Here is a 14,919-nt window from a genome sequence, read left to right as displayed (position 1 = left end):
GAATGTGACAGTTAAAAATCGTTTTGTGATGATACGTTTCCTCGATATTGTATTGTCGTACACAAGCATCTGTTATCGATAGTATATCTCTGTGGTGATGTATAATGTACGATGTAAAATATTCAGGACTGCTTAGTTATTGATTATTCGGAATATCTTCATAACTAGTTTCTCTAGGAAATGATGGAGCAGTCGTTAATTTTCGGACCGAACGAAGCATCGTCGATGTCTGGAAAGACAGCAACATTACTTCTACGAGATCTCTCGTCGAGCGAGGGAAATTCTTCGAAACGTAGCTCATCGCAACTTGTTTGCAAGTCCATGATATAAACATTTCTTCCGCTTAATACTAAATTCCAAACGTCTCAAATAATATGTATCCTTCGTGTTCGCGAGTTTTCTCGAATAAGAAAGTTCTCCGAGCATGTACCCAAGAATACATGTTCGCGAATTTCAAGAAAACGTTCGCAATATCTTGGCGTCGAAAGAGGAAAAGGATTTCTCGCGTGTACCGGTGCGCGCACGCCACTACTTTTGGCAACGAAAAACCACATCTCGCTATCGACCAGCGCTGTTCGATATTTGGGACGAGGCTGACCGGTTGCTGCCAAATTTTTTCTCCTCCATTCGTCGGTAAATTTCCGGGTGAACGCTGCCGCCGTGGCAATAGCGAAATCGGTTTCGAGATCGTTTCTTCAAGTACCGTCTTTCCTTTCATGCGTTATAGTTTAAACGATATCATAAAGAACATTTTGCGTTATTTATATCGATTAATTAAAAATTCAGGTTTTATTAAAATATTCTTCGTTAGATCTCGAAACCTTTCAAAAATTAACGTAGTGCAACAAGAAGCTGTTTATTGCATATAAATATTCAATTTATAAATATCTCTATCATTGATTATTATCTACGATCGATTTAGCATAGATTCCATTGCTATCGATCGTGATATCATCTAATAGAAACCTTTATAAAAATAGTCGTATGTTCTAAAAAACAGTGGCATATTCCGATGATCTCGAAACTCCGTGATATATTCAGTGACTGTTCTGAGGACAAAAATGGGTCCGTACGATGCAGCGAGTTTTCACCGTACAGTTTCGAGTCACGTTGATATCGACCGTTAGAACGAGCCCTTCTAACTTATTTAAGGTATCTCGATTCCCCATCGATGTTGTCTATTCTATTCGCGACGCCGAGCCGCGAATACTATCTGTCCGGCCGCAGTAGAAATAGAATGCCGGTTGAATGGCATTTGACGGTCCTCTAATCGAGTGGAAATTCCGAATTAGAACGTTGGATCGACAGGGGGTGGAGCCCCGTTGCCCATTAGCCGAGCTTTTATTCGGCCGTTCTCGTTAGCAGAAACTACCGATCGACGCGTTTTGAATGATTAATGAGTCGAAAACGGTCCGGTCCGTCTTTTGCTGGATTTCGGTGCCATCCGATTTATACCTCGCCACCATGTCATTTTGTCCACGTATCTTTTTATGCGAATAGCCGAGGCTATGGTTATAAATGCGTGTTTCGACGAATCAAACATCCGACGACCAAAATGCATCTAATCAATCTTATTATGTCGTTTATGCGAATAATATCACATATATTAAAATATGCAATCACTTTTTAATTTACGTGAAAGAAAGTGTATGCTTCCTTTAAAAATTTGTTGAACCTCTTTAACATTTCTTTTAGCTCCTCTTCTTTGTCCGCCATCAGCACAATATCGTCTGCATATGTTAGTATCCACACTTTTCTTTCTCCTACCATTATGTCCCCAGCTTGTGAAAGAAAGTGTATGTATAAAAGAACAGTTGAAATCCCAACAGTTGGATTATGTTATTGAATTAACACTAGGACTATCGATAGTTAACACGAAGCTATTTTTACCAAAACCAGCCAAAACGATTGGTCTTGAAAAAATACGTAATAATAGAATATCTTTATATTTATTGATTTATTACTTTCTTACAGAAGCAATTCCACGTTATGTAGTACATTTTTGGTATTATTAATCTATTTAGGATCATGATCCTTAAACGAAGGTTGACACATTCATAAAATTGTAGAACCAGTAATTTTGACTGCCGTGGTATTTCTAGCGTTAGCATCTAACGATCGATCCGGAATTTTCCTGATAACTGATATCATCATATCGAATGATACGCGGTAGGTAAAAAGGTATGGCAAGTTGTGGAAAACGAGGAAACTGGTTAATTGGGGTTCGATAGACAGATTGCAGGACCCTTTTACACTTTGACAAGCACCAGTCATTTTGACTGGCATTGGTATGAATAGCCTTGATACAAAATCATTTTGAGTTTGAATACATAAAAACGAGATAAAGTTCATTGTATTATTCTTTTAGTTATCATTGCGAAAGTCATTACATCAAAAAATATAACACGAAATAGGAATGTTAAAATAAAATTGTAAAACCAGTCAATTTAACTGATGTGGTAGTTCTACTGGTAATAAGAAAAGCTGATAGCTTTTTAGCAGGTAGCTAATGACATTTATCGTTATTCGAGCTGTCTTATCTGCAGATCTGTTCGGCTAAACGAGCTTCGTGAAAACGATAATTCGTCAGTACATGCGTCCACAATAATCACAAGAGTGTCTCAAAAACTAGTACAAGTATGTGGAAAAAAGATTAAGTCGGTGGAACGAGGCTGATCGATTGTTTCAGATGCAAAACCATTACGTAAGTGTGGAAACAGAGGTGTTTTCGCGAACGCGCCGACTGAATTATTTTGGGATCTGCGACGCGGTTTATCCTCTCTTCAGCTTTTAGGATCGTTCGAGAGTTTCGAAGCTCTGTCATTTTCAAATCAACCGTATTTTTCCATCGTTGAAAGATTTGTCAAGTTTGTAGGAAATCTAAGGGAACCTTTGTCAATACGCATAATTTTTCTCCTTCCAATTTTATGCCGAAGAATTTGTTAATACGTTAAAAGTTCTTTTGTTTGTTGAAGGAAGAGCAGGATCGAGGAATAAAAATTCGAAGATCGTAAGAGGATTAAAATCTAGACCTATATGCAGCTCGAATCGAGAAGCGCGGAGATTCTATTTGATTTATTATGTTAAAGCTATACGTAATGATATGCTAACGACTTTATTAGACGAGATGCCTCAGCTGAGATACATAGTTTAAATGATGAGATGGAAATGTACGAAGAGAAGGTGTGACCATTCGTGCTTTTATTTCGCTATAAATCTAATCTGAACAGCTTAGATGTTTAAGGGTTAGTTAAAGGGAGGGATACGCGGGGAGCATTGGGGAAATCAACGAGGGATGACAAGAACAAAGGGATTCATTTCCACAATTTCACTTTTCCAGATTGGGATAACATCGACTATTCCATTAAAACTTCAACATTGATTCTATCAATCTTCTACTTCCATACACTGTGACAATCAATGACGCTAATGTCATTCGAGTATTAACTATTATTACACGACATATGTACCTACTTATACGTTTCTCTAATTATTCCTTGCCTATGCTTCTTTATTTTTCAAATATTCGATGTTATTGAATTTTTCTACAAACAGAAAAATTCTGCTTCAGGATATTTAAGACAAGAAATTAAGTTTATATACAAAAATGCCATTTGAGTTTTACTTTTCAAGTTTCAACTACTTAATTTTACGCTATTCGAAGACGCGGATAATACAAAATAGCAGTTCCAGTGTTAAATAGCGTTTTATCGATCGAAAATTCGTGTGTTCAAGTAAGACATTACACAGCGTAGTGTTGGGTTGGCAACTAAGTGGTTGCGGATTTTCTCATTACCGCCTAATGACAAAATCCGCAGTCACTTAGTTGCCAACTCGATATATCTACTAGTCGATCGTATAAAACGAAAGATATCGATGATTGCTCATCGATATGCCGGACGATAATGCTACCTTTCGACGTGGCAGTTTCTCGATGCTTTGTATAAACACAGCTAGCAACAGTCGGACTAATTAAGCTTAATTACGGTCATCCAAGTCATTAATTAATTCATCGGTGTCGCACCTGCTGATAAATACCTGCAAGAGAATCGAACTTTCTATCGTCTGTTTCTTCGAACTTGAATATCGAATAACGAAAGATATTGTGATCGATTTTTTGGAGCAAAGGAACGATGTAAGACACGGTCGCGAGCAAAACGAGTTGGCTGAATTTTTCCTGGCAACGTTCGTACCGGCCTGTATATCGGAGATTGACATACTTCTTGCGAAGTAGGTAACTCGAAAGGAGACTTTAAATGTATTCCGTGCTTTATAGAATCAGTAAATATCATGCAGACGTTATACTTGGAACGCTCGTCAGTTGTAAACGCCAGTTTAAAGGAAATTTATAATCCACTTAGAAGTTGCTCAATGTTTGTGTACATTGCAAGATAAAATAGAATAATTATTGTGATCTTTATTGTCGAATATGTGTTTGGTCATTCCATGTTCTGATAATCCTCGTTATACTCCAAATTGTTATAACGCACCTAGAATGCAGTCGTAATGATAATGAAATTAATCGATCATCTGTCTTAAACCAGTACTTAAAAACCAGTCGTTAGAAGCGTAAGAACTAGTTAGATAAAATTAGTGAAAAGTATTTACGTGCTCGTGCAGTAGTTAATTACTCGTACAATTCGTAGGACTAATTAATCAACCCCTTCTTCATCTCATAATTATTATGAGATACATAGATTCATAAAAACGCATCTGAATACCTTTGCTACGATTGTTTATCAAAAAGAAGATGCGTGGTATATGGAGTTCTATTAAACATATACTGTACGTAGTTACACTGATATCAGTGTCATTAGCCCATAGATATGTTAGAATATCTAACGAACTGTAGCTACGAAATTACATTTCAAATAATTTTCCATACCATACATAGTCTCAGAAAATATTTCAGACGATTATTGTGTCGCGACTAGAGTATCGTATACTCACTGTATACAACAATCACTGGATCGCAAATTACTATAAATCGCTTATAGGGACAAAAGGGTTAATATATAATTATTATGAGATACATGAGTTCCTAAAAACGCATCTGAATACTTTTGCCACGATTGTTTATCAAAAAGAAGGTGCGTGGTATATGGAGTTCTATTAAACATATACTGTACGTAGTTACACTGATAGCAGTGTCATTAGCTCATAGATATGTTAGAATATCTAATGAACTGTATCTACGAAATTACATTTCAAATAATTTTCCATACCATACATAGTCTCAGAAAATATTTCAGACGATTACTGTATCGCGACTGGAGTATCGCATACTCACTGTATACAACAATCACTGGATCGCAAATAATTATAAATCGCCTTATAAATCGTAGGGACAAAGGGGTTAATATCTAAACAGCAGAATATTTGTAAAAAGTGTGGCACCGAAAAGCCTCTAGTTTTATCGATTACGAGCACACGTATCCCGTGTACGCAGAGAAGAGACACCAAAAGTGACGAACACGCCGGCTAAACGTTACCCAATGGAGGCAGATCGATCTTTTCTTCTACCGGTTCCGCTCCCTTCCCCCTGTCTCTCCCCCTTTGTGCCGCCTCTATTCCATAGGTCTGTTCCCCGTGTAATTCGTATTCCACGGCAGTTGTATCCCGGATCGCCTGCAGCTCGAGCGCGCGTCTCAGTGTATTTCAACGGCACGTCGGATAGTTAGTCGATGATGTCGGACGACTAATGCGCCGGAGGAAGTATCGACGTGTCTCCGCCGTGAGCCCCTTGCACGTGTTTCCACCCTTTTTCCAATTTTCCAAGCTTACTTCTCTACCGTTACCGCTACTACTATTGCTACTGCTACTGCTACTGGATGCTGATGTCGAGCGCTGCACGCTGTACCGCTGCATCGTCTCTGTTCTCGTCCGTATCGTTCTACTACTCAGCGTCCCTGTGTATCGAGATCGACGAGATGCGCCACCGATGAGACATTCCGCGGTTGGGGAGATGGGAAAGCGAGCTTTGTTTCAGCCGCGTTCGCCAGACGGGTTTTCACCATACATTCCCACTACCTTCTCGGATTACATAGATTTCGGAGGGAGAACGTGCACGAGGAAGACGTGGACTTTGAAAATTTCTTACGAAGGAGTTGGTTGAAGTGCGATCGAAGGTTTGTGCATGGGGAGGAAACGGTGGTGTTTTGGGTAGCGCGCTTCTCTTTTTCGGGTTCAGTGTTTGTCGATCATCGTGAAATATATTGTGAAAGTACACCTTTGATGCTGTGTTGGAGTACGTGGATTTCGCAGGCAGAACGTGAAATTGACTGAAGCGAAGCCCCGTGAAGAGTAGTGTTTGCAGAGGAAACGTTAGTGTTCTTTTTCTTTCCTTTTCTTCTTCTTCCCGGAGAGTAGTGGGTGTTGTTAATAGTCAAATATATCGTGGAAATACAACTCTACAATTGGATTATACAAATCTTGGAAGGAGAAAGTAAATGAGGAAGATGTGCACTTTGAAAATTTTGTATCAAGAGATTAGCTGAAGCCTCACGTATGTCTTGTGGTATGATGTCATTTTTCCTTCTTCCTCCTCCTTTGAAAGCTTCTTTCTTACGACCGTTCGATGCTTGTCGACAATCATAAAATACTTTTATTTATATCGAATTATATTAAATGGAATGTTGATATTTCTCGTGGTGTGATATCTTTCTTTCTCTTACTACTTCTTTTACGAATATTCAGTGATTATCGGTATTCGAGAAAAATTCTTAAGATTCTTAGCTTCACGTTTATATCGTGACGTTCGAGGATAAGGGAAACTGGATAAAATTACGAAATGACGACAAGTATGTGGGGATGATCGCGAAAGGAACAGGACCCGAAAACGTCTACTTCAGGGTCGATTAAAACGACGGTCTAACGTGAAACCATACTCCAAGAAGATGTTGGAGTTCGGTGACGAGGGTAAACTTAGCAAGACGTGGAAATTAGGGAACATTGGAAAATCAATGTTGAAACCGTTCTTGCATTCCCACCTATGTATAGCACTCTACATTCTACGTCATAATCCTTTTATTTGTTTGGTTCGACACGCGATTTCTCACAAATCAACGTAGTCTCTAAAAATAGGTGATATCAAGGTGATGTTAATGCGTTACACGGAACCGCGTGTCGCATCGCGTTATTACCGAAGCATGTAACGCTCCCGTTTTGCACGACATTATCTCTTTTTGTACTTACTTCCATATTATCATTACGCGTTAAAATATCCGCCAAACAGATTTTTATATCAATGAGCGTGTATAAGATTTTTAAATCTTCGACTCATTCTGCGATAAAATATAGACAGGAATATCATTTGTCCATTAACGAACATTTGATATGAGAAACTTGAAAACTTTGGCACAACTTACACTTAGAGGCTCTCAAAGATATATTTGTAAATATTCATATTAATGCACAACGAAACAACTTAGTGCCTATTGTTTTTATTTAAAAAAGGGAAACTTATCTCAGCAAACATCCGAGGAAGCAGCTGTTGCACAACTGTTTTGTTAGCCAAAAATGTCGTTCTTCCTCTTGATCTTCTTCTTAATAGATCAGTGTAAGAAGAATTTCACGTAGTTTCAAGTTAATGATTATCATCGACAGCTAAATAGCTGAAATGCGTTTGATTACTTGTGGTTTGTGTTCATATCACTTTCCATAACTCGAGAAGGTGGACGAATCGACCCATGGTGCATACAACATTTTTTATTCAGAAGAACTTGCCATGCATGTTGGCAAAGTTTGTCGATTTCATTCTACAACTTCAGTGTAATTTCCTTTTTTCCCACTATCCTCTGTCTCAACGTTAGCTCTGTCTTTCCATCGTCGCGTTTCTTTCGACTTCTCGGCTAGCACCGATTGAACAAACGCAGTTGGTGTTCATGTGCATCGAATTGGCTGCGGTGCAACTGCAGCCGCGCGAAGGGTGAGGCGGAAGGCACGCATATTTTCGAGCGTGACGCACCTTGGACGCTGGGCTTGGCTCACCGGTCGACAGAGAGAGATATCGGACCGCTTTGTGCACAAGCGTGCAAAGCCGCGTTCACAAGCCCAGCTCTGGCCGAGAGGAGTCGTCGCGGATCTGGTTCGTCTGGTTCTTTCGGTGCAGTTTGAAAACCACGGGGAACGAAGAAGTGGTTGCCTCCTATCGGATTAGGTCGTTAAGTTGAGAGAGTAATGGTCAGTGTAACGTCCAGGGTTAATGGTTCGAGTGATCAACACAGCCTCGAGAACTCTCTCGAAATCTTTTCATTATTACGTACTAATAGTTGTTGTTCGTTGATATACCTTTTTATGCAACATGTCCATACATGTGTCACGCAACTATTTTCCCAATGTGTTGCGAAAGATTATCGTCTTCGAAAGTGGATCTTAGTTTATAAAAATTTCAGAAGACCTGATTTGTAGACGATATATATCACTATTCGTAATAAGACATAACACAAAACGATTTGCATCGATTAGCACTTTGACTGCCACGCCGAAATCACATGTTTCGCTCAGAACGCCACGGGAGTATTTTTATTATTCAAAGCATATAATAGCAAAGTAATAATAAATTGATGATGTAAGACAACATTCTTCCCCAATGGACTGTTTTTCTTATTGGTGGTCACGGGTGACGCCTTGCTAACAGTTGACGGCGACATATTGTAACAAGGCTCCGTTTATTTCAACAAACCATTCGCATTTGTTATTTTGTCGCAAGCAAAACGTCCAGAATATATTGTTGAATCGTGTAGGAGATATTAGTAAACAGTATTTGGTCATTCTATATGTAACAGTAAGGTATATTCAAACTTCAATCATATGATTACAAAGCAGCGTTTGCGATTATTTTCTAAGGTGTGTTTATAATAATATTCGTAGATTACCCCTGAAAGATACGGATGCAAACACAGTGCACCGTTAGATGCAATATTTGTTCTCATTTTTTTTTTATTAATGTTCTAATAAAAATGTTTAATTGTTCAATGGAGTATCAGATTTTAGAATGGCACTCGCAATGCACCTTACACAGTGCCATTCACCAGAGCCGTCAAATATATTTATTCGATAAAGATTGCGGTACGAAATGCGAAAGAAAGAAGGACAAGCGTATCCGGCACAAAAATTTTGCAGAGAGTGCTATAAAAAAACGTTAAACAGTGAGGATCAAAAATTGCTAAGAATCGGACCAAAAGGTGACCACCTATTGTCCAGATTGTATCGATGAGCCACATTTATGTTTAAAGTGTTTTAACACAGTGCACCGTTGGATGCAAGATTTGTTCTCATTTTTTTTATTGATGTTCTAATAAAAATGTTTAATCGTTCAATGGGGCACTTTTTATTTCAAAGTATCTTCTATTTATCGGTTATATTCAAAATGCCCCAATTATCAATTTTTATTTAATTTATACAATTGTAAGTTCAAGCGCTCCGGTCCCGAATGACCACCGTAGCGTCACAGGAGAAACCATAGCCGGTCATCATGACCAACGTGATCAAAGTGTTAAGACGTACGAAAGTTTCACCTTCGATTTTCAGGGATTTCCCTATTTATCGCATCGCGTACAAATAAATTGCACGTGAGAACGTTCATCAGACTAACAGTAGTCACAGAAAACCAGCTCTTCTAGCGCGAGGAGAACTATGTAAGCGGTTCAATTTTATTCATCGTACGTCGTAAGTCTCTGGGTGTAGGTACTCGCGTTGGTCACGGCGATGTATCGCGGCCTAAACGACGCGGTCGTCCATGTTAGATGCGACTGCTAGGCGCCATTAACGTCGAAGCGGTCGCGATCGCCTTTGAATTAACTATAGTATCTCCCTTATTACGCCGTGGTAAAAGTCGTCGCGTAAATAAAATCGCGCTTTCCCTGTGACACGCAACCTAAATGTCGTATACTTTCTCGAACGAATCTTCTTCGACGCTGTTGCATTTGGTCGTTTACAGGAACGTTCTGGTCGCATCCGAAACTGGAAAGAAATTAAAGTAAGAAAGATGGAAGAAGGTAAATGAGGAAAAGAGAGAAGCAGGAAGAAATAAAGGGGCAGAACGTAGGATAAAGGCGAAGCGGATACGCACGACGCGTACAAACGGACACGCGAATATACGCGATTATACGCGAGCTATAGGGTGTCCCGTACTTTTCCCTTCCAACTACGTCGGCGTGTTTTATAAGTAACGTTAAGAGTAAAATGTCACGTAACCACGGGTTCACTTTTTAGCACAAATGCTCTGCCGAGAAATTATAAAACAAATATCGAAAACGAGGTTGCTTATAATTATTCACGAAAGTATTCCAATACTTTTGGACACGTTTTATAAGTTTTATGTTATGTGTGTTAGATATACGAAATATTTGTTAATTTCATTAATGCTTTAATGAGATCGAATTATGATGATCAGGTTGGTAAAGTTTGAAGCAAATTAGAAAATATACTTAGAAGATGGAAAATATTTATTGCAATGTCCACGTGGTGTTGAATTCCCAATGAAGCATTTATGGACTTTTCGTTACGCGGCATCTCCCCCTTATTTCTACTTGTACGACATGTTGCTGCAGTTTAAACACACTGAGAAAGTGTGAGACACCCTGTATGTACTGGTGTGTGCGTCCGTTTTCACTGTCTCTTTCTTACTCATCTGTAGAGTATGTAGAGACGGGGCAAGCACACGATTAACCGGCGCGGCGGTTCGTTTTCTGCCGGGAGACTCTTTATACGAGCACGCCGCTCTGCTAACTGGCAACCGGCTACGCTAGCTTAACTGCTTGGCCGAGGAACTAACAGGCGCGAAAGAGACGGAGAAGGAAACGGACGGAGACGAGGAACAGGGCCGTGCTTAAGCACCTTTAGTACCACCAGCCTCGCGATTTCCAAGGGGAATGCACTCGTTCCACGAGCCACGCTCGTTTTACGATACATCCAAGCCTTTTTTTTCCACCGACCTCTCCTTTCTTCTACGGCTGTGCTTTGATCTCGTTCGAACGCTTCGTATATTGGCCTTTTAATTGTGGGTCGTAGAGTGAAGTCGATCAAATCTGTGTCTTGTCTGTGTTCGTATATCGTATTAGAAGAAATGTTTTATTTTCATGTGCCTGACTAACGTTACTCGAGTTTCATACTCAGACTAACGTATGAGACTTGTATCAAAGAAGTAGGTATGTGTATGAATAAATACATAATGCAGGGAAAACAAGCCTTTATCCATATACTTTATCAAAGGCATTGAAATCTCCATAAATACAGCCTTGTAAATCCATAGAATTTCTATGACAAGTTATGAATTGGTTACCTTGGTACTTGTAGTGTTAACAGGCCATAATCCCTTTGATATCAGTTACATTATGAAAAGAGATAAAGTAAAATGGGAAAAAAAGGAACAAGAAAGAAAGGAAAAGGAGGGTGTAGACAGGTTTGAAAAATTAGAAGGAGCGCAACGGTTGCGCACCAATACGTCCATATTTTTCAAATCCCATTTTCTGCTCTGATTATCATATTCCACGCTCAATATCGATATCGTAATCAGCCAGATCCCACCAAGGTGCGATTACAGCTAGTCGAAATCGCATATTATATCTCGTCGATTTAAATTAGCAATCTGCTGTATTCGGATATAGTTATTTCCCATTTCAGTCGAATGATTCTGGCGAGCGTCAGTCGAACGAAATCGTAATTTATTCGCCTGTATTTCCCACGCCATAGACATACAACGGCTACAAAAAATATTGCCATACCGCTGTATTTATTATAACATTTATGTACTGATTAATTAAGTTCAAACATATTACATTACGTATCATTTAATAGCACTTTCGCACGACTAATCCACTATACGAGCATAGAAAAAATGTAATTCTACGGAAATGGAACGTAATAAAAAACCGCTTCATAGGAAAATAAGAATATGTGTGGATACTTTTTAAAACCACTGTATGCATATCGATACGTATACTTATACTTGTTGTCGAACGATCAGAAGCTCGCGACGAATTAGTGGAACGAATTAAAAATACAGCGGCAGACCGGGTCGAGTGGAACGAAAGGAGGCTCGTATCGATCCTTCGGGGAGAGCCAGGGTGAAAATAGTTTTTCCTCGTCCCGACGCGAGTGGCAGTTTGACAGAGCGCGCAGTTGATATCTCGCGATGCGAATATTCACGACGTCCGTCCTCTGCTCTACTCTCTCGCTCTGGTACATACTTCGTAGTGGTAGTATGTATGCTCGTCCTCTACGTTTGTCGTCGTGGTCCGTGCACCTGGAACTTGCACGTTACTGGACCCGCAGCGTCGTCCTCGGGTCTTTGACCCCGTTGCATCTGGACAGAACGCGCTAATAATGCATCGGGACGATTATCGTCGGCTGCGCCAACCTCTCGCGATCTTGAGCGCGTCCACAGGCGATTTCTCTCGTCGAACGACTTCGAGTTTCCATCGTGCAAACGATAATACGTAATGCTGGCTCCACACTGGTCAGAACTGCTTGAAGACAGCTCGTCAGCTGGACACAGGTAGGCTTTTCGTGAATAATTCCTTTGAAAAACACTGCCTCCCTGAGATATCTTGAGACTTGTTTCAAAACTGGACGAAAAACGAAATGGAATATCGCTTAAGTTGACAATTTATATTATTATAATTTTATCAAAAGATGCGTTTAAATCTAAGCTTTATAATCTATCAAGTATTGAAGTTTTACTGGAAATGGAAAGTGCCGTAAGATTTTTCAGTGTATTCTTAGCGGGAAAGACACAATAAGAATTAAAGGACTTAACGATATTCGTATTTCTCCAGGAAAGCAAAATACTCCAACACCTTTAATTTCTCTTTGATATATTTCTTTTTTTTTTTTTAACCCAGTGACCGATTTTAAGATTCCATCGTATCATTTTCATCAAAAGTATCATTTCCTACAGAAATATTAGTTATTCATTGACGAATAAAAGGCATAACGGACAGAGTAAATATAATTTTTTGCTGATTACAAACTGCTTGTGAATAACAGTGTGGATCCAGCAAAATTCAAGCCGATTCGTCGAGTTTTGCAATTAGTGGTCGTTGATACGAGGATGGCTCGATGGTAGGGAATAATCGGTGTCTCGTTAGACAGCAATTTCCTCGGTAAACCGGTGCAGTCTGCTGTGTGACAGTTTGGCATTTTTACGCGTCAAGACGGTCGCGTGATATACGCCAAGCTCCTGCAATAATTGCATCCGTTGCTATGCAATGACAGCACATGCTACAAGTACACGTACGTAAGACTCATCGATAGTTGATGATCATTAAATCTCTCAGTCAGTGAAAATCCCTTTCGAAAGATGTTCTCCGTAATTGATGATCTTTTGATGTTCCAAGTTCTATGTTTCTAGAAATAAATCTTTCATTTTTTTTTTAGATGAATCCTATTATGAAAAGGTAGAGTTAGCCAACCAGTTTGGTTTGTGAGATGTTGAAAAATGAAAAAAATGTTACGTACATCATTTGAACTAATTGTAGAAAGCACGTTCCCTTACATTAAGAAAAACAAATTTAAACGATATTCTCATAGTACATGTATATACAGGGTGGTTGGTAACTGGTGGTATAAGCGGAAAGGGTGTGATTCTACGCGAAAAAAGAAGTCGAAAATATAGAATAAAAATTTTTCATTCGAGGCTTTGTTTTCGAGAAAATCGACTTTGAATTTTCGCTCGGTACGCGTGCACTTTATCACGTCTTGTTATAACGAATCTCACTGTAGATCGTTGTTTCGATGGATATAATCGCAGTTTAAGTTTGTTTTTGCCGTAACGGAAAATTAGGAATACATAATGAAATAATATGAAGTAATCATAAAGTTTATTATTACAAAAATTGCTGAAAATGTTGCCCATTCTGCCGAACACATACTTTTGCTCTTCTAATTAAATTTCTACGAACACTTTCTAAGTTAATTTTCTCGAAAACAAAGCCTCAAACGAAAAATTGTTATTCTATATTTTCGACTTCTTTTTTCGCGTAGAATCACCCCCTTTCCGCTTGTACCACCAGTTACCAATCACCCTGTATATTTGATCGTTGTTGTAGAGATTTCTAGAAAGTAACGATTTGGAAGTCGTTAAAAACTCGGTCAGAATGCATGCATAATAATTAGACTGAGCGAAAAACGATATTCGTATAGACAGGAAAGAACAAGTTTAGAGAGGAATAGAAGCATGCTGACGTTGGATAGGTCGCTTTGTTTAATTGAATTTTTCTGTCGACAATTTTTCCAGTATATTAAAAATCATCTTGCCTCGTTCGCGTGTCGGAGTATCGATCATCGCGACAGGTGTATCGAGTTCCCTCGACCGTTATTTCGATGGAATTTTCGAAAAAAAATCGCCAACAGGAAGGAGACTCACTTCGAACACCGTTTTAACAAATTTTTTCTTTTTTTAATTTTTGTTTCTCCTATTTTTTTTTCCTTCTTTATTCTCTTCTCGTTGCGGGCTGAAACATATGTATTCGCGGTGCGTCGCGTCGCTTGGACGCTGCGTTTCACACGTGGCCACTCGCGTCGATACACCGTGTCCACGACATTTTTATGTAACCGTCATTTTCGCAGTTTCAGAATGCCAATCGCGGCTCGTTTAATGGCGACGCTCGTACGCGTCCAGAATCGTTTCATCACGTCCGATCTCTGATTGCGTACGATATCGATCGACTACGCCATCCACTCTTCGCAACATCTGTACCGGTTTACTCTTTCTTTACACTCGTTTAGCTATACTGATCAATTCTATGAACTGATAGATTAGCAGTGTTGTGATACTCTGAAATAAATTTGAATCTATAGATTACAATACATTTGGTATAAGTACGTATTTCGCGGAGATCACGAAAGTATTTAAATAGTCAATCATCCATTGTGCCAATGAATATGAATATTCAGTGTTGTCACGCTATTCGTGCG

The 14,919-nt window shown here is 39.2% G+C and overlaps 1 protein-coding gene across 22 annotated transcripts in view; it reads left to right on the top strand.

Annotated features, from left to right (window-relative positions):
- LOC126919367 (bromodomain adjacent to zinc finger domain protein 2B-like) overlaps nucleotides 1–14,919 on the top strand; it is a 211,586-nt gene that overhangs the window by 96,986 nt on the left and 99,681 nt on the right. The window contains exon 1 of one of the 22 annotated variants that reach the window (XM_050728451.1): nucleotides 12,146–12,499. The exons of the other annotated variants lie outside the window; for them this stretch is intronic. The gene's annotated coding sequence lies outside the window, so the exon portion shown is untranslated. Of the gene's footprint in view, nucleotides 1–12,145; nucleotides 12,500–14,919 lie in introns of those variants that run through there. 22 annotated transcript variants of the gene reach the window in all.

The sequence above is a fragment of the Bombus affinis genome, chromosome 8, assembly GCF_024516045.1.
Source record: "Bombus affinis isolate iyBomAffi1 chromosome 8, iyBomAffi1.2, whole genome shotgun sequence".
Lineage (NCBI taxonomy): Eukaryota > Metazoa > Arthropoda > Insecta > Hymenoptera > Apidae > Bombus > Bombus affinis.
Note: the sequence above shows the minus strand (reverse complement) of the source record. Positions and strands in the feature narration are given on the sequence as shown.